We start from the raw sequence: 23,310 nt of genomic DNA, 5'->3' as shown, positions 1-23,310 counted from the left end.
GAACTGACTCAAAAGAATGATTTGCAATTAGAGTAGACCTCTGGCAAGGTATGACCTGGAAAACACCATTGAAAATGTCCAAATAGCCTATTTTTCTTTGACCTGTACATTTTCATCTTTTAAGATAAAAGAGATGTAATACTAGCCTGTAATACATAAACTAAGGCTACTACTTCAGAACTCACTTCATCTCCAGTCCACAAAGACAATTTACTGAAACTAAGCTGCAATAATGGCTCATTTCAAAACTTATGCGATGTCAGACATAACACCACATAGCCGTCCATCCAAACACATCAACGACACAACGACTGTTCAACATCCAACTCAGGCCTAGCAGTTAAAGGGTTAGTTCACCCAAAAATGAAAATAATGTCATTTATTACTCACCCTCATGTCGTTCTACACCCGTAAGACCTTCGTTCATCTTCGTTGATGAAATCCGATGGCTCAGTGAGGCCTCTATAGACAGCAATGCCACTTAACTTCTCAAGATCCAGAAAAGTATTTCTTTTATCATATTCATATTTAAAACAGTTCATGTGAGTACAGTGGTTCAATCTTAATATTATAAAGCGAAGAGAAAACTTTTTGTGCGCCAAAAAATAACAAATTAACGACTTTTCAACGATATCTAGTGATGACCGACTTCAAAACACTGCTTCGAATCTTTTGTTTCGAATCAGTGATTCGGATCGCGTGTCAAAATGCCAAACTGCTGAAATCACGTGACTTTGGCGCTCCGAATAACTGATTCGAAATAAAAGATTCGAAGTGTTTTGAAATCGGCCATCACTAGATATCGTTGAAAAGTCGTTATTTTGGCGCACAAACGGTTTTCTCGTCGCTTTATAATATTAAGACTGAACCACTCACATGAACTGTTTTAAATATGTTTTGAGTAACGTGTAAAACGACATGAGGGTGAGTAATAAATGACATTATTTTCATTTTGGGGTAAACTAACCCTTTAAAGTTAGTAATATAAGTGTGATAGACCGACAGTATGGCACCAAGTGAAGAAAATGTCAGTATAAACATGAAAAACTTATGATAAGAGTAAAACGTGGAAAGATTCTCAAACCTCGTGCTGTTTCTGGCTGTGTTGTTGAGCAGGTGCCGCTCTGTAGGACATCATTTCCGCGTTAACTATATCTTGACTCGTACATTCAGTGCGACCAATAGGCCTAACTTACAGTTTTTTTATGAACATGCCTCAATGCTTGCAAAGGCAGTTATAGACGAATGAGAAAGGAATATTAGGGCAAATCCACAGACTATCAAAACGCTGTATCATTTATAATAACGATGCCCTATCGTCGTTCTTTTAATTCAAATCTTTTTGGTGAATCGATCGAAATGATTCGATCTCGAATCGGACTGGATCGTTGAAAATCGGACTCGGTTCTCGAATCGACAGCTCACCGATTTATTGAACAGACTTTCTTTTTCCAACATGTCCGATTTCGAAATATGCTGAGAGATCATTTGGAGTGAACCGAGAATGATGGTGAGGAAAGTAAGTTAATTTTACAGCCGAATAGAGGAAATGTTACAATGGAAACGTACTTGAAGAAGAATGTTGAAGTATACCAAAAAGACTTTAATCTAGCTAGTACTGTTCATTGTTATGTAAATTATAGGTTTAGGAATTTGATGAATGAGCTGAATCATGCTAAAAACAAACCGGGAAACATGAAATTACAATAATAAATCTAATTTAAAATTTCAAATGGCTTTATTTGAATGTTTTAGAGCAACCCTGCAGAGTTCCAACCCTGCTCTAACACACCTACCTGCAGTTTTCAAATATTGCTGCCTTCACGTGCTATCAGAAATTTCTATCAGAAATGTATATGTAAATATGCACTACTTTAACGACAAGACACAGCGATATAGCTGTTGTGAAAAAAACTAATAAAAAATACCAGTCACAGCAGCAATCATTCTCCCCTCTACCATCTTTAAGTTTATGACATACCCAACTCAGGAACTTTAAAATGATATGGTATCACAATGATCCTCCAGTATTCCAGTGGTAAATACAACTTGAGAGTGTGTTCATGGCCAGTTTTTAACTAGGAAACTAGTATTTACGATAATTATGATAGCATGTGAAGGAAGCATCAGCCTGAAGGACTTGATTAGTTAGGTGCGTGTTGAAGGTATAACATCTGCAGGGCCGTGGCCCTCCAGGAACTGAGGGTGCATCTCAATCAGCTGCCTAGTTCAGAAGTCAGGGCACTGATCCATTGATCATGTTGTTCTCATGAAACACTAATGTTTAGATATAGAAATGTAAAGAAATGTTGTATTAAATTGTATTATTTCAATTTCTTGATGTTATTGATGTCAGCTATGCTCAGTCAAAACTTCACCATTTTTACCATCTGTCAAGCAAAGGTTAAAACAACAAAAATTGACAGTCTGAACTCTGAACAGATCAATTAAACCCTATCTCCTGGTTTCACAGACAAGGCTTAAGCTAGTCCTAGACTAAAATGCATGAGCTTTTTTAACTGAAAGAAACGTGTACTGACAAATCTTAAAAAAATGTCTGTCATTGTTTTGTCTCTTGATGCATAACAGTAATGTTTTTTTTTTCTAGGGCTCGCTTGGGTCATTGGTGAATTAAAAGTGTAAAAAACATAATGGAGATATAATTAATTAAAAGTTTTATTAAGTGTTAACAATGAGATTATGTGATTTTTATAATCAATTAACACTGCTTTTGTCATTTTTTACAATATGGACAAAATTTGTCACGAAATAAGTCATTTGGTTTAACCAAAATTTCAGTTTTACCAAATGACACTTTTGGTTATACTGAATGATGATAATGATGACAAATGATGCTAACAGGCTAATATCTAGCTAACTAGCAAAAGGACAGTCAAACATTTTATATTTAGTAAAAGTTTTTAAAATAGTATAACATTTTCCATGTTTTATAGCGGTTGTACCAAATGGCCTGTTGTTTCGGGAGCAAGTGAAAACATGAATTTTTCAAATAGTTAAAAGAGAATTAGTTACTTTGCTTCATGACCATGTGGTCCTTTGCAGGGCTGCGTTCAGCCCCGACAAAACGTTACAAAACGTTTTTTAAACGGAAACGGTGGAGCGTTGAACACCCTGTTCTGATGACGCAAGTGTTGATACTATGGCAGCTGAGAAGGCCATTCTTTGTGTTGTTTTTGAAGAATTTTCTAAGCCTGATGAAGTCGGTATAAATACGTGTTTAATACTACAAAATACACTCGATATTACAGTCACTGCTCTTGCCGTCCAGAATAAAAGAGAACATCCCAATCGAGTAAAGGAATTTGTGGAAACTTCTAATTATTGTGGTACAACATTTGCCTTGTATTTCAGCACAAATAAAATGGCTGTATTGGCCTTTGGACGGTTAAACTGAATGACCTTTTAACACTTAAAAATCTTTAAAATACCTTTATATATAGCAAAATATAATTACAACCTTTTGGACTCAATAAAAGAGATCTAGTTGTACTACCTTACATACTTTAGATATCATATCTTTTTGGACAAAAAAAAAAAAAAAAAAGACCCGTCACGTCATTAACCGTTTATAAAAGTTACTTAAATGCCTAATTGAACTAAGGCCTAATCCTAGTTTAGTCTAAGCCCTGTCTGTGAAACCGGTCCTTTATGTTTACTATATGAATGCAATACAATTCATTTAGCTTAAAGTGAGGGAGTCTTGTATTACACACGTCTTGTATTGCTAAAGATCTCAAAGTTAATTTTTGGCCCACACATCAAAAAGTGTCTACTCAAAATAATCAGAAGAATTGCTGTAAGAGTTGGCTTTGCCTGGTAAGTCTAGCCGTAGGGTCTCATTAATTATCTATAGCTGCCAAAACAAACCTGGCAACAGTACTATTAAAAAATGTGATCCATGATAGATTTGGATACCCAGAGTTGCCCTCTAATCATGCTGATATATCCTATGCCTGTATGTCATTCACTTGACTGAACCATGCATTCTAATACATTTCTGTTTTGTTTTGAACCTGCAATTTAAATGAGCTGTGTTCTTTGAACATTCAAGGTAAACCAATATTGGGTGGAAAAGTCAAGACTCTTCATGAGTAATTTAGGAATGGGTGATAAAATAGTCATGGAGGAAGCCAAAAGCCATGACAGCCAATCCGTGTGGATCTGGCCTAGTGACAGTAGGTCAGGAATCAAGTCATATAAAGGCCACTGAGGAAGAACCAGAGTGGGTCATCACCAGGCACCCGCATTTCTTGCAATGACATATCGAATCCGAAATTGTTTTTACTTTGATAAATGCCTGATGTTATTTCTCCTCCACTGAATGCAACACCTCAAGGGCTGTTTACTTGGAGATGAGTCATGTGGCTTATGATTTTGAGAAAGAGTTAGATGAGGGCTTTGTCAACAAGGGAAATTATGCTGCTTCTCCTCTTCCTTTGATTAACATGAATAACCAAGGAAGAAAATACTGCAATATTGGCATTGTGCTACTTGAATTAATATTTAGCAGTGATTTATGAGAATCAAAGCAATCCTATGATATTTCAAGCGTTCTTGAATAAATAGCGAGAAAAAAACCCACCAGAGCAAACGTAATATTGTGTGAATGTCATTCTCTTAAGAACAATTTCAATAAATCGCTTACACCTTGTGTATTTTTCTTCCGTTGCAGATCAATGACTGCTAGAAGTGGAAAAAGAGACTCATGAAACAGGATTTCCCTCAACTTAACGAGAGCACGCGCTCCAACATCGAGCTTTCCACCTGAGCCTGTCTTATTATAATGACTAAAGTGAGTAAACTATTTCATACCATTTGTTTGCAATCTCAGCCCACCTTCAGCTGTGTGGAGCAACACCAGTGGAATCTATTCATCCCCAGGCTCACCTTTCTGTCAAAATTATGTCCATTTCATCCCATGAGTTATTGGATTTCGTACGCTCGGCAGTTTATTAAAGTCAGCAGTGTTGGTCAGGGCACGGACTTAATTGACTCGGTCATAAGTTGACTCATAAGCCTCTCGGTTTTCTTGCTCAGTGATCTCCCCCTTGCTCCTCTGGGCCTGTCAGTTCCTCTTAACAGGCAGGAGTTTTGGGCTTCTTTTCGTCCTTTGTTGATTGGACTGAAAACATCCTACACCAGGTCTCTGATTGAGTGTCTCTTCGGAGTCCAGAGGTGACACTCTCCCCTTACCGCGCTGTCTAAAACAACCACAGCTCTCTGTTAAAACGAAATAGAAGTGTTTGAACGAGTAGAATATAAAGAGCTGTTTTAAGATCTGGCCAGAGGTGACGGTCACCGTTGGAGTATACGGATGCCTTGATGAATTGGAACAAAAATATGTTGTTTAGATATCTTAACAGTGCTTTCAATTCATTAACTAATTTTTCTGCAGTGATTTAGAATTTGGATCTTTTTATCAAACAGGTGTGAGGCTGCAAATAAATGTTCACACTGTGGAAAAATGTTGCTTCAAGCTTTTTTCTTCTATCCAATTAAATGTTGCTTAAGTTTAATTGGCAGACATGAAAACGTCTCAGTGCCATGCAAGGTGATAATTGGAGCTTCAGCCTAAAAGATCAAGTCAGTTCTAGTTAATATTTCTCAGATTCAAATAAAATGAGAGCACTGGTGCCACTGCAGATTGTGTGTGAGGAGTTGGTTCCTGCATGTGTGGGAGTGGGTATTCAATTATTAATGCCTTATAATGAATATTTGTCACGTTTGGAATGGACCTCAGGCAACATATATGAACTCTTACTTGGCGCTTCACTGAACCAACGTGATTCTCAAAAGGAATACGGCTATACGGGTCTAATCTGGTGTGGTTTTCATAGAATTTTTCATCACGCCGAAATTGTTAAAATCAGACATTGGCTCCTAATCTGTCTTTTCCTGAAAACTAGCGACAGTCTGCCAGAAAGGAATAATGTTGTTGTCAGTAAAGTTCTGATGGGCTACAAAATAGCATGTCTAATTGGCGTTCTACCGCTTGAGTGTTGAGGGGAAGCTCCAATTACTGCAGGGAAACAGACAGTTCTTAGAAACAAAACATTCTTCTCCCAGAGAGCGTTGGTAAAGTATGAGAAAGACAGATTTATGCCTCTTTATGTTTCTATATTCCTGGATGAGTATCCTGCCTCATTTTACTTTTGATTTAGAGTGAACTCTAGTGGTATTACCATGAAACATCAGCTCCTTCGTCTGAATCTGCTTGATGTTTTTCATGTGAGACCTAACATGGGAATTTCGACTCCAAGCTTTCATTCTTGCTTTCGAACACAGTTAGGGGGCTCATTCAAAATTTGCCCACGCTGCTTTAAAAGAATCAACATTATTTCTCGAATGCCATAATGGTTAGATGTGTCTAATGCTATAATTAGAATATCCGTAACATCACACACAGGTACTACACTATTTCTGCATCACTATAGTAACATGATGTAGCACTGAATAATACTGAAACAGAGACGCTGGGACTATCATGTATCATTTCTTCATAAGGCAAGTTTCAGTGAAGGGGGAAGGGGTTGCTAATGAGCGAAATTCATTTACGAAGCCACGAGGAATAGGGCGAGAGAGGGATCATGCCGTATGAGCAGCAAGTAAAGTAATAGGTTATTATATTGAGAAATCATTGTGAGACTGCATCCTAAACATCTCTGAGCCTTTGGAGTTTCAATATGGGGATTAACAGCAACATTTATATGTGAACACGTATGTTGAGCCACCAAAAAGATTTTATGACATGTTAATATTTTTTTTGCTAGCTAAAAATGAGAAAATGTCTTCGCTAGATCCGGATTTCGATTTGCCGTCTACCTGTATTAATATTACATCACAATGAATTCATTCAAGGATTTGGTTTTAAAAATAACCACTTCTGTTCCATTAATAACACTAAAAATGTGACGCAAGAAGGAGGTCATCATTTTTTATATTTTTCAGAATCTGAAAGTGATTACCAGCTAACATTGGGCTAATGAGAGGTTTCATCTTCCATAGCGTGTACTGACTGCTCTCATCTGACTAGCACAGGATGATAACTGTCTAAATTCATTTATATTAATATACAGGAGGGTGGGTCCGAATAAATCCCTCATATATATGTGCCTGTGTAATCACAGACATGCAGACCTCTTAGGATTATTTTCTTGGAGAAGTTGTCATCATATTGCTGCTAGTGTATCCAACCTCCCCCTAGTAAAGTCATTATTCTCTATAGACCGCCAGTAGAGAGAAACACCTAGAAATGGCAGAGGCTGGCGGGGGGTGGTGGGTAGCTGACTGCGCTGTCAAATGATCCGTCTGACGAGGGAATATAAGGGCTATTAAATGCTTGTTGAATCGTCTATCAACCATTCTTCACAGAATGTCACCAAGAACAATTATGAATAAGATAGGACTTTAAAAAAAACACATCTAACTCGCTTGGTCTGATACGTTTTTTTTTTTCCTTCTTTATCTGAATTAATTACGCGCAAATGTCTTTTGTGCAAGTACAACAAGCACAAAAGCTTTCCTCAAATCCCTTCACCAAGGTGTAGTCGCAAAATAATTAATTCCAAAGCTAAATATTAAAAGCAATAATTAAGCAGCTTGACAATAGATTGCACAAATAATGTGGCTCAAACCTAATGTTGCTGAACCCTTTGTGCCGATTGCATGTCATGAACTGTCCATTGCTCACAGCCACTTCTGATGTACAACGGAAGAGAATCACATTATTTATGAAGGCCTTTATGTAAACTTATCTGAGTCACTTGCACTCAAATCAAAGCTCAATAGAAACAGAGCCCTTGAGGGTAGCTCAGAACACACTTATCCCCTGGGGATTTGCCCTAAGATTTTCCTAAACCTCCAAATCCTTCTTGAGAACTGTTTGGAGCACTGCAGGTAACTTAGTTTCAAGCATACCTTCTTTGAAAAAAGTCTTTACTACTTAGTATATGATTCACATGTATCTGCATGTCTCTCATTTGTGATAAATAAAGAGAGAAAAAGCCAAAAGGCATTTAAAAAAAAAAAAAAAAAGGGGATGGAAAGAGATGATGGGATTGAGAATAAATAATAAATGAACAGCTGACATCATGCTCCAGTCTGTCGAAACCATTGCTCTTCTTGATGTAGGAGTGTGATGTCATAAGCACTTTTTATGTGAGCAATGTTTCCATCATCCTAATGTACTGTAGTTTTCTTTGTGTACTCTTCTGATGTCAGCCAATCGTTCACAGACAAAAAAGAAAAAATGGTTATATAAAGGCTGACACTGCTGACACAAAGTTTGTTTGTCTGCAAATCTGAGAAAAAATTCAAGTTTACAGAATTTTAGTGTTAAAGCAGAACTAAGTAACTTTTTTACCTTCATAAATAGTTTTCTAAGTCCTTATGATAGTTAATTGACTTGTAGTGGTGTGTTTGAGGTGACCCCCTCTGGCACGTCTATGCCAGAATACAGCACTTGCAAGTTGAGCTTCGCCGACCCGACACAATCTCGCCTCATGTTCACGTTCACGCGAGAGTGACAAAATGCTTTACGGTAATTCAAAAACAATGTATATATTATGACTTTATAAGACAATTTCGAAAATTACCCACCTCCATCGAGATTTCTTGTACTGTATTTGCAAAACTACTGCGCTGGTGAGCGTAGTAGTCGTTGTAGTCCAGAGCTGCGCTCGGAGTATTTACGACAGTGTGATTCACTGAAGGAACCTGTAGGGGGAGCTTTGCAAATCTTACCGAGTTCCGCTTTAATACTACTATATATAATGTTGAATATAATGTATAATATTGCAATGGGGGAATATTTGTGGGTCCTGATAATGCCAAATGTCTTATGTTACCAGTAAAACGTGGCCTACATTATTTACATTATTACAGAGTGCAAACATATTCATCTAAAATAAATCAGCGTTAGAATTATGAATATTTTTATTCTGGTGTCAACATTGTCCTGTGCATTGGGTTACCAGCACCAAGTCCAAGCCTATTCAGTTCCACTCCCACAGCATTTTAATCAACAGTACATTTTTTGTTATCCTTTTACCATATGTCTTGGAGAATCGCAATAATATTGTATCGTATCGTGAGTTCAGTATCATGATATGTATCGAATCGTGACATGAGAGTATCGTTACACCCCTACTATCTATCTATTATCTATCTGTCTGAATTCTGTGGTGTTCATGTCAGCTCAAGTGGATGCTATACAAAAAGTTCATGTGTAAATTTCAATTCAGTTTTTCACTCAAATTCTAATGCTTAGATAATTTATATCTGTAATAAAAGGCAAAAACAGAACCATTGTCAGACTTTGTTGGACCTCACTCAATTTTGGGGGGTGCTATACAGTCCTCTCCTTCAGTACCTCATAGGAGAACATTATTAATGAGAGGGTCTGGAGATCCTGAAGTTTTGATGTGTTGTTTTCCTCTCGGCCCAAGACCTGCGCTGTCTCAATGTCAAACCCTTCGGCCCTAATATTTTCTTGCCTCCGGCATGCAGAGAAGTGCAGCCTCAGGGGACAGAGGTGAGAACTGTCGTAATCCCAAAGTGGTTCTGACAGTGGCTCGGAAGTCACTGGAGGAGTCGTTATCTGTCATCAGTTCATTTCCCATCAGTCAGTCATTCAGTCACTGGTTGCTTATGGGTCAGCCCCACCCCTGTCAGTTATTGAAGAGTCCAGAAAAAACACATTTTGACCCTCAAACCCCTCTGAAAGGGAGAGTCACAGTGGTCTCATTTGACTTACCAGCAAATTACTGTTAGTGTGAAATGGGTGAGACATGTTATCACTTCCTCCTCATTAATGGTGACCTCCTGATAAAGAGAGTGGTAACTTGCTGTCCTCCGGCTGTGAGTGTAAAGTGCTTTAAAATGGGGTACTTTAGCAGAAGAAGTTATTTTAAGGTGTTTTTAAACAATTACCGCTTTATTGGCAAGACAATTTACATCGATTAAGTTGAATGTTGACTAAGTAATTATCTTTGACAGGCAATAAAGGAGCAAATTAGATGACTTAACATATTTAGAAGGCTTATCTCATCTTTTCTGTTAGCTGCTATGCAGCTCAATTGTTGAACAGCAGTTGGTAATAATGTCAATCAGGAAAGCATCAAACCCATTACGGAAATGTTTCAAAACACATTCTAGCATCTATCTGTGGCTCACTGCAGTCATAACTAAGTTTCTCACTATCATATATAACAGGCAGGACAAGCAGATGAGTCATCACAGGGAGTGTGCATGGACCATGACGGATTCGCTCTTGCACGGTTGGATTCTTTCTCTCCTGTCATTTTCACATGCAGTTATAAAGAGTATGGTTTGGTTTTTAGGGTTCTTTTTTCAATCGCATGTAGACAGGGTTCAGGAATAATGAAAATACATTTAAAATATAAAATATGAGTAAATAAGTTTCATTAGTTATGATTAAATTAATCATCAAACATCAAATGATTTAGCCTTTAATTGTATAGAAAGCTACACATTATACAGTATATTTTCTGATAAATAATAAATCAATGAAAAAAGGTTGTTTTATTCACTTGTGGGGTTCTGAAGTAAGTTTTGAGCAGTAGAAGTTGTAGAAAAGAAATAGTAATAACGTGAACATGTGAACACTGAGCTTTATGTTAAGCTAAAATGCTATTTGTAGTCCTTACATACACCTGTAACAACACTGCAGAAATCATGTTCCTACAAATATTTTTGTCTAATATTCCAATTAAAAGATCTAAAAAAAAAAATATTGAAACAAGATAAACATGCTTGTGAATCAACACTTCATAAGATTCATAAAGTGTACTGTGTTAGTGTCTTACACTGTAAACCAGAATAAGTTGGGCTAAATCAAAAAATTTGAGGTAATCAGTTACATCAAATTTTTTGAGTTATGATGTTCCCAATTTTAAGTAAGCAGAACTATCAAGTTTTGAGTTTTTAGTACTCATGCATGTTAATTGCTCCTAACTAACTCATACATTTTGATAGCAATTAACATAAAATAGTTAATTAACTTTTTTATATTGAGTTCTTGCAAATTAAATGAGTTATTTACTTCACTGTAAACCCAAGAAAAATACAAAAAATGCCAATTTGTTAATTTGCTAACATGTTAACAATAGCATGGTATAGCATTTAATGAATAAGTACAACAACTTAAAACATGTAACTTACCTGCTCTCAAACCAAGCCGCATGCGCTACTTGTCACCGTGATGGTAAGTCTCCAAAAACCCACATTAACAGGAACTCTTCTAAATCAACATAACAAAACATTAATCAATCTCCCTCGCCTTTAATCTTGCACAAACAAACATTATAAAACACTTAATTTTAGCATTTACTCTTTCTTTCGAGTGCCATGGGCAAAGCATGCTGGGAAATAGAAATCCCAGCCCAGTTTCAGTTAAACTTAAGTTAGTTTAAATGAAAAGAAATGAGTTCATACAACTCAAAACAATAAAAGTTCAGTTTACTTAAAATATATCAGTTCTGTGAACTCAAAAGCAAAAGAAAGTTCCAAATAGCAGTTAATTTAACTGAACTAATTTGTTCAATTTAAGTTTGTTCTACTCAAACCAATTAAGTATTTTGAGCATTCAGGTTTACAGTGTATTGTACTGGCCGATTGTTTTACTGTAAGCATAACCAAGTTAAAATAAGTGTAAAAATCTACCAGTGCTGTAAGATGTTTTGTTTGAATATCTTGGCATCGCAGTTTCTTAAACAAATTGATCTTGTTTTAAGTATATTTACACATTTCACAGGAAAACAAGTCAAAGTGCTGTACTGTACTGGCAGATTTTTAACCTATTTTTCATTTTTATACTCAAAATTGTGAAAAAACTATGTGTTTATTTTAATTACATTGTTTACCTTGAGTTATCAAATGGAATACATTACAAAGGACATGTTTTACGTTATATTCTTTAATATGTAGTAGCCTCTATTTTAAAAGTAACCTTTCCATCCCTGTAAGTGGACATACTCCCACACACACGCAGGTTCGAAGCTCTAGGAAAGGATTAGCTTTGAAATCTACCGCCCCCTTCATTCTCACGGGGTAAAGCGGCCGAAATGAGAGATTGAGTCAAAGGAACGTTCCTGCCAGAGAGATCCAGTCTATGGGGAAAAGACGGCTGACGGGCTGAGAAACGATATTAAATACATCCCTGTCATTTATTGATCTTGTGCATTGACACTGGCCTCATCAGCCTCCTGAGCTTTAGAGCTGCAGGCCAGTTCTCCTGCACTGCCTCCCACTCTTATCCACACTAATGATTGCTTAGCTCCAATCCAGACCGGATGATTTGTAAATAAGTACGGTGGACGATCCATTCATTCGGAATATTCATGGAGCAGTTGATTCCCACGGGAGTGCTAATGATGTCTGTTCTGGTAAGAAAAGAAAAGGGATGGTAAAAATAGTAAGTGCTTTTCAAGGAAGTGATGATGCTTACAAATCCTTAAAATCCATGCATGAATTAGGCAAATGTAAGATGCAAATGAAGTTGTTTGATGTATGTAAGTGTTTGTATTAGTAAGAGACAGAAATAGATCCTTTAAATGCTCTCTTAGACAGTATGTCATTAAAGGGATAGTTCTCCCAAAAATGCAGTTTCTGTCATCGGTTACTCGTAGTGTTGTTCCAAACCCGGATGACTTTTTTTCTTCTGCAGAAGATATTTGAAGAACGTTTCAGCTGTACTTGTCCATTCAAGCTTCAAAAAGGACATAAAGGTAGCGTGAAATTAAGCCATACAACTTAACTGGTATATTCCAAGTTTTATGAAGGGAGACAATCACTTTGTATGCACACATACCTAGACTACATTAAATATGGAGACACAAACCTCAAACGTTATGGGACGTGTAGGAACCAATAAAGTTCATCTTTAGATCATATTTGAAGTTTGTGTTGCCATAATTGATGTAGACTTTGTATGTGTGTACATTTATCAACGTCTACCTTTTTTTTTTGTCTATACAAGTTTTGGAACTTGTATAGACAAAACGTTCTTCGAGATTTCTTTGAGTTTTTCAGATTAAAGTCATACAGGTTTGGAACGATAAGAGTCGATGACAGAATTTAAATTATTGGGTGAACTGTCCTTTTAAAGGATTAGTTCACTTCAGAATTAAAATTTCCTGATAATTTACTCACCCTCATGTCATCCAAGATGTTCATGTCTTTCTTTCTTGAGTCGAAAAGAAATTAAGGTTTTTGAGGAAAACATTCCTGGATTTTTCCCCATATAGTGGACTTCACCGGGGTACAACGGGTTGAATGAACTTTCACCTACGTCACGCATGACCTTTCTAGCGTAATTACATCATGTGTGGCGGATCGCAGAGCTAGTGCAAGACAAGCATTTGTGGTTAAAAAGTATATATATATATATATATATATATATATATATATATATTTTTTTTAGAAAATGACCCATTGTTTCATTAGATAAAACCCTTATTCCTTGTCTGGGATCATGTAGAGCATTTTTTGAAGCTGCACTGAAACTGCAATTTGGACCTTTAACCCATTGTACCCCAGTGAAGTCCACTATATAGAGAAAAATCCTGGAATGTTTTCTTAAAAACAATAATTTCTTTTCATATGAAGAAAGAAAGACATGAACATCTTGAATGACATGGTGGTGAGTAAATTATCAGGAAATTTTAATTCAGAAGTGAATTAATCCTTTAAGAGCCTTTAAGATTGTAACATGCAAATTACAATGTGCAGAAACGAACACAACCTGTTGAAGAAAAGCTCCACACAGCAGATGATCAAGTCTATGTGAACCGGAAGTTGACCGACTTCAGAATTGTGATGTATGTCAGAGAGAAACGTATTATTTAATGAGGAAAAAATAGAGGGCAGGGTTTTTTTTTTTGTAGCAAATTTTCAGACGTTGACTAAAGATTACAAAGACGAATATGTGGCGCTCAACGTAGGGAGCCTCATGGTGCCTCTGTTCGTGCTCATGCTGTCTGTGCTCTGGTACTTCCAGATCCAGTATCGGCAGTTCTTCACTGCACCTGCCACCGCCTCACTCGTGGGCATCACCATCTTCTTTAGTTTTGTTGCGTTCGGGGTATACCGCCGTCGATGGCTGTTACTATCCAATTATATTCAGCATATACGTCTTTGCACACACACAGATACTTATTCTTCGCACTTTCTCACTTACCAGTGCCAGTGGCAATGTCTTCTGGGATTTCTGGACTTTTGAGGTTTGCTGAAGGCTGTGATATCAGAGAAACATCTCTGAGGTCGTCTTTTTTGTTATTGTAGTTTTCATTTGTTTTTGTTGTTGTTTTTGTTCATCACTTTTGCCATTTTTCATTTTATTCTGTGTATTTGCACAGATTAATTGTTCACCACAAGACTAGTAATGTGTGCTAGCAAACTAATTAGGGTCATTTTTGATTCCATGCTGACTTTAAAGGTACTTTGAATTATTTAGACAGCTCATACAATGAGTGTGAAAGAGTTCAAACACCTATTCTGAAAAGGCTTGTAATAGATGTAAAAGTCAGTGTTAAGTTTGTACTGAGCCCTCTTCACATATGTTTTCTCAGAAAGTGTTAGAGACCCTGTGTGTGAGGTATTGCATATTTATAGTCAAGGCATACGAATCTTGGCTCGGTGAAACCTGTCTTACGCTTCGGCTGCTTTTGTACATGCTTCCTTTAAAATGGTCTGATTATTTCCTATCATGAAAGCTAAATTCTGCTGAATCCTCGCATTTATTTTAAGGAGTTTCCAAATGTGGCACATCAAAATGGCCTTAGGCAAGTCTGGCAGAAAGACAAAACAGGTTGTGAGCTTTCAGCACTCTCTTCAGTGCACGATGCACTGCTTACAATAAGACGATTCTTTCCAATACAAAATCCCATTTTACAGGTTCATTAGATTACACCGCCTCATTCCCTGTATCTATTTTTGAAATGTCGTTCACTGTTGTCACACAGTGATGGTCGAAAACAATCTTGTGACATTTTTCCCAAATATCAGAATGCAGCTGGATGAGGTTATACGGCGGAGACCCAAATAAAGATCTGGCTTTGTCAATCTAGCAGAGATCTATCACCTCCCCTAATGTCACTCTCTGCCCTTCCTAGAAATTAATTAAACTCACAGTCCCTCTAATTCCTCTTGACGTCTTTAGCAATGACGAGGTGGAGACGAGGGATACTTGGGCTCCTGAAATTACTGGAAATGAATTGTCTTTTACACCCAGACTAGAGCCACTGGTGGCGACCTTAAGCTAAGCCAAAGGGGAGTCATGTCTGTCTTTGTATTCTGCCGCCGCGCGAGCCATCCATCAGATTTTAAGGTCACTGTTGATTCTTAGTCATTCTAGTAAAAGACCAAGACACTTGTGTATACAAACCCACACACTTTCTCTCTCACAAACACAGGCACATATTAGGTTTACATAATGTGAAACCTCACTCGCACACTCAAGTATGGGATCCAAAAGTCGGAAAACAATGAAAAAATGCTTTTGTTTTGTATTTTTCAGACTCCTAAACCTTTATTTGATGTGTTTAATTTAGATTATATTCCACATTACATTATTTAGATTACATCCACGCACTTTTATGCAAACTTTGGAATATTGCATTCAAAAATGATTGATGGAAACACCTAGATGCAAATATTAAAAATGAGTGTGGATAACTTGAAGTGGATGCTTTTTTTGGTAAGAAGACATGTTCATAAACTAGAAATAATAATATTTACAGAATAAGTTCCTAATTGTGCATCAAAAAAGCCATGTGACTTTGCCTTAAAGGGGAAAAAATGAAAATTATTCCATGATTTACTCACCCTCAAGTCATCCTAGGTGTATATGACTATCTTCTTTCAGACGAACACAATCGGAGATATATTTAAAAATATCCTTAGTCCTCCAAGGTTTATAATGGTTGTGAAGGGGGTGCCACATTTTGAAGCCAAAAATAATGTATCCACCCATAAAAAGTAATCCATATGACTCCAGGGGGTTAATAAAGGCCTTCTGAAGCGAATCGATATGTCTTTGTAAGGAAAATATCTATATTAAAAAATTTATAAATTCAAACAACTAGCTTCCGGTGGACGACCGTACGCATAATGTGCAAGTCGATTTGCGGCGGAAGAGTAAATTTGTTGCACAGCCCTATTTGTTTGTAACGCGAGAGGTGTTACAATACTCCTACATCCTGCATCATACGTCGTGTCAGAGGATTACTCATTTGGCACAAGTCCACTTGTGCATTCTGCGTACGGTCATCTGCCGGAAGCTAGTTGTTTTAATTTATAAAGTTTTAAATATGGATATTTTTCTTACAAAAACGCATCGCGGATTACTTTTTTATGGATGGATGCATTATTTTTGGCTTCAAGGAATAACGGTCAGTTTTATAACGGTTTCTTTTCTGAAATTAGACATCATTAAGCCTTCGAAATGAGACATGGCTAAGTTTGTTAGATCAATTTCATATCGTCTGTGTGCTTTAAAAAAAAAAGTAATTTATTTATCATAAGAATTTTATTATTTCTGGCTGTTTGTCATTTCCCCAAAAGTGATGTTTTTGTTTTCTTGAACACATAGGATGAAAACGCTGCTTTATCTGCAGATTGTTTTTGCATATTCTGGTTAGTTTGCATAAATTAAATTGGCATCTTGAATATGCTTAAGATGTTTGGATCCCACTGTAAATGCACAAATAGGTATCACGTGTAAGCGTATTGCCCAAAGAACTATGCGTAGAAATACAAAATACTCAAAAACGCGAAGGAGGCAATGCATGTGTTACCAAGTTCTGTGACCAAAGTTCTGCGATTTATAAAAAGCTGGCGCTATTTCTGGGGACGCTTGCTCAGGGAGATCTCTACCTGTTTAGTGACAGACTGAGATGCTGAGAGGTTCCTTTGGTGATCATAAAGCAGAGAGGAGGAGGATAAAGAGGAAGATGCCAGCGCAGGCTTCTGATGAAACACAACAAGGGACCCCTCTGCAGAGAACCCATAAAATCTCACAGTATGCTCTGAAGTCCCACTCCTTACTCACCTCAGCAGCTCCCTAAGAAAGAGGAGAAGAAAGTGGCTCTCACATTCACAATAACAAGTGACAAGAGGCACAGAGTCCACATAAAGTATACTGCCAACACCCCCTACGTAGTGTGAGTTGGTTACAAAGAATGTGATATATGTACAGTATATCAGCCTGCTTTGTAAATCCGATCCTGCAATATCATTTTGTTTTTCTATATCAGCATGAAAATAAAAAGTGACTTTGTTTCTTGTAATTGCAACGTTATTTGTCAGAATGCGACTTTATATCTCGCAATTGCATCTTTGTTCCTCATAATTTCATCTTTATATTTCAAAATTGCATTTTTTTGGCAATCGACAGTTTACTTTATGCAATTGTATATTGTGACTTTATATCAAATTGTGGCTTTATTTCCACAAGCGAGACTTTATAAGTCACAAATGTTAATTCATGAATTTATATCTTACAATGTGACTATATCTCACAGTTGCAATTTTATTTCTTGCAATTGCGACATTATATCTCAAAATGTGACTTTATAGCGATCATATTGCTACCTTGCTTCTCGTAATTGCGTCTTTATTTTTCACAATGTGACTTTATGTCTCATATTACGACTGTTTCTCATATTTGCAACCATATCACAGTGAGACTTTATTTCTTATTTTAAATTGTATCACACATTTTTTTTTTTTTTACGCTGAGATGGAAACAGACTTCCATAGAAAGTGACTTTCATTGATACAGACAAGATGAGAAGATTATCGGATTTGATGTTTTTCCATTTTTCAGTGAATTGACCAAATTCAGTAATAACATTGACACATTTAGAAAGAGTCATCCAGTTATATTCACTACTAAACTGATGGGAGTGGGAGGGAGCTGACACGATTATTAAACAAAAATCTAAGCTCATCTTAAGTGTGTGTTTTCTGATCAGGCTGCGAATATGGGTATCTCTCTGTACTGTGTAATGCTGTGTGAGGGAACTATTAAACAGTGCTGTGTCCGCTATAAAGCAGGTAATGGCCAGCACAGCATGTAAGAGTGTGTGAGAGAGATGCTAGTTCAAAGACTGAACCCCACTGCTGTCTGTGTGATTGATGGATGACCATTACAACCACAGCCTGTTTTCCTCACCGCCTCTGTAAGACACACCAATTTATACACCCACATGTAACTACATAGACACATACGCAAGCAAACAAAAAGTCAAATGTGCTATCCGCGCAGAATTAGATTATTAAACATCATTTAAGTTACAATTATTAACACTGGATGTTTGTGATTTCATGTTCTAATTTGGACGGGACTGGTTCTCTACTCTAAATAAGGTGTTTATTATGGAATTATGATGACACCCATTGAAATAAGATGTGTAAATAGTCATTTAAATAATGTGTTTGCAGGAAAGTAATTAATTAAGGTTACTACTACAGGTATTGATACTATATGGAGGATGTGCTTGAACTACCAACTGTTGTTTTAGTTACAGACGCAGGTGAATAAATGTGCAGAAGCAATAAAATCACAAAGTATATTTGTGAAACAAATTCAGCTGAAAACTAGTCCCATACAAATAGAGCTATAGACAAAAAAAGACAGCAAAACACTCAGACTCCATGAATACTGGAACGTTGCTTTTAATCTTTTACCATTTTATAGGAAGTTTGTTACCTAGTAACACGTTCCTTTTCCTTTTTATATCACTGATTGATTCAGGACGCTCTACGTTTAAATATGATTTGAATGCAAATGCAGTCTCCATTTTAAATAACAGAGTGTGATGCTGAGAGGAGAAGATCAGTGTGATTCTCGCTGTAAGTAAATTCTGTTAATGATCATGCCGTCAAGTGTCTGTAACTTCTACTTTACTGCTTCAACTAATTATCGCCTGAGTGGAAAATCAACATATTATTCAACATTTGGTAAATTCTGGTAAAGTACTGCTCGCAACCTTCAAAAGCACACCAACGCACTATACAAAATATTGTAAAAGTAGTCCATACAACTCTTGTTTTCCACAGAAGAAAATTAGTCATACAGATTTGGAATGACATAAGGGTCAGTAATTGATGACAGAATTAAAATTTCGGGGTAAACTGTCCATTTAAACAATTAAAGGTGCCCTAGAACCCCTTTTCACAAGATGTAATATAAGTCTAAGGTGTCCCCTGAATGTGTCTGTGAAGTTTCAGTTCAAAATACCCCATAGATTTTTTTTTTATTCATTTTTTTAACTGCCTATTTTTGGGCATCATTAAATATGCGCCAATTCAGGCTGCGGCCCCTTTAAATGCTCACGCTCCCCACCCCCGAGCTCGCAACTGCCTTAAACAGCATAAACAAAGTTCACACAGCTAATATAACCCTCAAAATTGATCTTTACAAAGTGTTCATCATGCAGCATGTCTAATCGCGTAAGTATGGTATTTATTTGGATGTTTACATTTGATTCTAAATGAGTTTGATAGTGCTCCGTGGCTAAAGCTAACATTACACACTGTTGGAGAGATTTATAAAGAATGAAGATGTTTATGAATTATACAAACTGCAAGTGTTTAAAAATGAAAATAACGACGGCTCTTGTCTCCACTTTAACCACATTTAACAGTACATTAGCAACATGCTAACGAAACATTTAGAAAGACAATTTACAAATATCACTAAATATATCATGTAATCATGGATCATGTCAGTTATTATTGCTCCATCTGCCATTTTTCGCTATTGTCCTTGCTTGCTTACCTAGTCTGATGATTCAGCTGTGCACAGATCCAGACGTTAATACTGGCTGCCCTTGTCTAATGCCTTGAACATGGGCTGGCATATGCAAATATTGGGGGCGTACATATTAATGATCCCAACTGTTACGTAACAGTCGGTGTTATGTTGAGACTCGCCTGTTCTTCGGAGGTCTTTTAAACAAATGAGATTTATATAAGAAGGAGGAAACAATGGTGTTTGAGACTCACTGTATGTCATTTCCATGTACTGAACTCTTGTTATTCAACTATGCCAAGATAAATTCAATTTTCCATTCTACGGCACCTTTAAACGTACTTATTTTTGATGATCGTCATTCATGCTGTATCTCAAAATGAGTTAATTTTATAGTTCGTCATATTTCCTGTAAAAGTAATGGAGAGGAATATTCAAATATTACAAGAAATAAAAAAGCTAAGAAATGAATATTAATACAATCAAATGTTATGCGTTGTTAATCTACAGGCTATCCACTGTGTCTCTTCTGTCACGAGCTGTAGTTAAAGCTGTTGATCCGCATGCCTCATAGTATCACTGACTGCCAGCCTAATGATCGCTCTAATTAAAGTGAATGTATTTGTGCAGTGTTTTCTAGGCAGCCAGACAAGCATGATGGTGTCAACAGCATCCTACTCGTCTCCTTCACCAGCAACCAATGATGCATTTAGACAAATATAATGATTGTTGCCATTGCTTCACAAATGGGCAAACACATTTGGTTGAAAACAAGAATAAAATGGCGAGCTATCAATTTCACTTTCTAAAGGATCATACTGCCGTTTCGCAGTATGAATACACAAGTGCAATACCTGCATGGGTGCAGTGACTGAGTATTGAATAAGAATTATGGGCCACTATAGTCTCATCTGGTAATTGAAATGAATCAGCCATTTACAACCACATGGCAGTTTAAAAATGAACAGTTAGCTCATGCAGACACCTGTTGGGACTGACTAACAGCTTGTTCTTACTCATTGTACTCATCTCAGGAAGAGAGAGGACTGACTTTTTGCCAGTTACCCAACACGGGCAAAAAGCAAGATTGATCAGCTGAAAAACTACAGTAGATTGATGTTGGTTCAATTAGACCTTTTAGGAAAGATAATACGGTTCAGCTCGGGCTGTTTTAAAGGAGAGAGCACTTCATTTAATTGTTCTTTTGTGATAATGCAGGTGACATTAAATGGCATGTGATCTTCCACCTGAAGCATTTTAAAAACCATTTGGTGTTTTTGTGAGCGGGAGGGGTGCGATTAATGATTCTTTTTGGCAGTAATTATAATAATCTGTGTTTCTGTGATAAATGACAGCATGTTAAATTATTTCTTAGAGAAGAAACACAACTTGACCTTTAAAGGGAAGCACCTTTGAGAATCCAGCGAGGCATCTAATGAAAAAAAGAAAATAAATGGATTAAATGCAATTTTGACAGATTTTATCTGTTTTACAGAAAAAATAATGTCCTTTAAATAAATATCTGATACTTGACAGAGCAAATATGGAAGTGATTAAATATAATTAGTTGACTGAAGTATGAAAATCCTGTTTTGTAGGCTACTGCTTGTAAATTTCTAATCCTAATAGTAGTACTAAAGCTGTCATAATAATAAGACTGATTATAGCTGGAAATGAATTGAGCGAATTAATTCAAAACAAACAAGTATGAAGTAAATTGTGAGTTAACACTTCCCAAATCCGTTATTGCCACATAATTCTAATGTTTCCCTAGTTTTGCATTGGAAAAGCAAGTATGCACTGATGAGCTGAACAAAAGGATTGAGCTAGCATCACTTTTGTTGTGTTTTTCATTTTGATAGAAAGACTTTGCAGATTGCATTGGTTTTCATAAATGAGGCTTTGAAGTGCGATGTTGTGCGTAGAGAATCAGGATCAGAGACTTTGCATCATTATATCAGGCGGGGGATAAGCGAGCACCCGTGTCTCCGGGGCCTGGATTGAGCTGGGCGGGAAGAGAAACAATGCAATTATGATAGATGACGGGATTCCCCTGCTCTCGAACAGAAGTGAGCTTTTGATGACCTGCTGAAGCCAGAGGCCTTCCTTCTAGCTTCACCTCAATGTAAATTTCTGGCTGTTTTCTGCTCCGTGCAGCAGCTCAGATGAAATCCTCTCAAAGGAGAAGATCGGATCTAATGAAAGCCATTCCTCTTTGTGATGACTGTTAAAATGTCACCAGCTCCTTTTTAGGAATACCCTTAATGACATTAAAGAGAGAGAGAACCACAGATGGCTACGGGGAAGGAGATATCAGTTAGACAAAAAAACAAACCGTGTTTGTCTGTTTCATTCGGGTTTTTGAGGATTCTCAAGTTTGCGATGGGTCAGCAAAGGGTGGCAGGAGAGCAGATATTCTCTCAACTACTTGAGATCTTCACACATCTCCCAGAAATGTGTGAATATGTCTGGGAGATATATTCACACATCTCTAGGAAATGTGATTATCTTTGAATGTGACTGCACCGAATCTTATAAAACCACTGACCATCAAAGCCTGCTGTTCTCCAGGGTGAGCATGCAGGTACAGCTCTCTTATTATCCTCTGTTGAGAGCGGCACGAGTGGGAAATGCCTTGTCATTTATTTCGTGACTCCTAGTCGAAGTCATTGAAATAGGATTCTGACCCCGGAAGATTTGCTGTGGGTTTTGAGGCAGGAAAAGGAGAGAGCGGCCTGTTCCCGGCTAATGTATTACTGAAGATGATCACTTCAAAACCACATATGTCTGCCATTGTATATTAATTGAAAAACAAAGTAAATCAGCATGACTCCTATTGGTTAGAAAGTGATTATTTTTCTACCCATGCTGCCGCAACCTAATGGAGTTCTGGCATAGTGGATTTCAACAGCTTGTATAATGACTAAGCTTTTGGAAAAGAACCTGTGATGATCCATTATTGTTTTTCTCTTCCTGTTTGCAGATCAGATTGAGAAAACACTACGCCAAGACCTGGGTACATCCTGATTCTGTTTGGAGTCAGCACGTCCTGTTGATTCGCTTTCATTTGAAGCACATGCCACGAATGCAGTACACTTTGGCGGCCCATGACTTTCTTTAAAGGCACAAATAGTTAGTAAAACAAATGTTCTTGTTCCTGAAAAGTTATATTTATTTATATATATATATATATATATACACTATGACCATCTTCCTAATATTGTGTTGGTCCCCCTTTTGCTGCCAGAACAGCCCTGACCCGTCGAGGCATGGACTCCACTAGACCCCTGAAGGTGTGCTGTGGTATCTAGCACCAACATGTTAGCAGCAGATCCTTTAAGTCTTGTAAGTTGCGAGGTGCTGCCTCCATGGATCGGACTTGTTTGTTCGATTGGTTTGAGATCTGGGGAATTTGGAGGCCAAGTCAATACCTCAAACTCATTGTTGTGCTCCTCAAACCATTCCTGAACCATTTTTGCTTTGTGGCAGGGCGCATTATCCTGCTGAAAGAGGCC

At 37.2% G+C, this 23,310-nt stretch overlaps 1 long non-coding RNA gene across 2 annotated transcripts; it reads left to right on the top strand.

Annotated features, from left to right (window-relative positions):
- Positions 1-1,382: 1,382 nt before the first annotated feature.
- LOC125251407 lies at positions 1,383-23,049 on the top strand. Of its 2 annotated transcripts, none has more exons than XR_007180991.1 (3): positions 1,383-1,510; positions 4,694-4,813; positions 22,779-23,049. It is a non-coding gene; the product is annotated as an uncharacterized LOC125251407 (long non-coding RNA). The 2 variants fall into 2 exon arrangements; XR_007180990.1 differs by having other exon boundaries at positions 1,398-1,519.
- Positions 23,050-23,310: the final 261 nt, after the last annotated feature.

This window comes from Megalobrama amblycephala, linkage group LG17, assembly GCF_018812025.1.
Source record: "Megalobrama amblycephala isolate DHTTF-2021 linkage group LG17, ASM1881202v1, whole genome shotgun sequence".
NCBI lineage: Eukaryota > Metazoa > Chordata > Actinopteri > Cypriniformes > Xenocyprididae > Megalobrama > Megalobrama amblycephala.
Note: the sequence above shows the minus strand (reverse complement) of the source record. Positions and strands in the feature narration are given on the sequence as shown.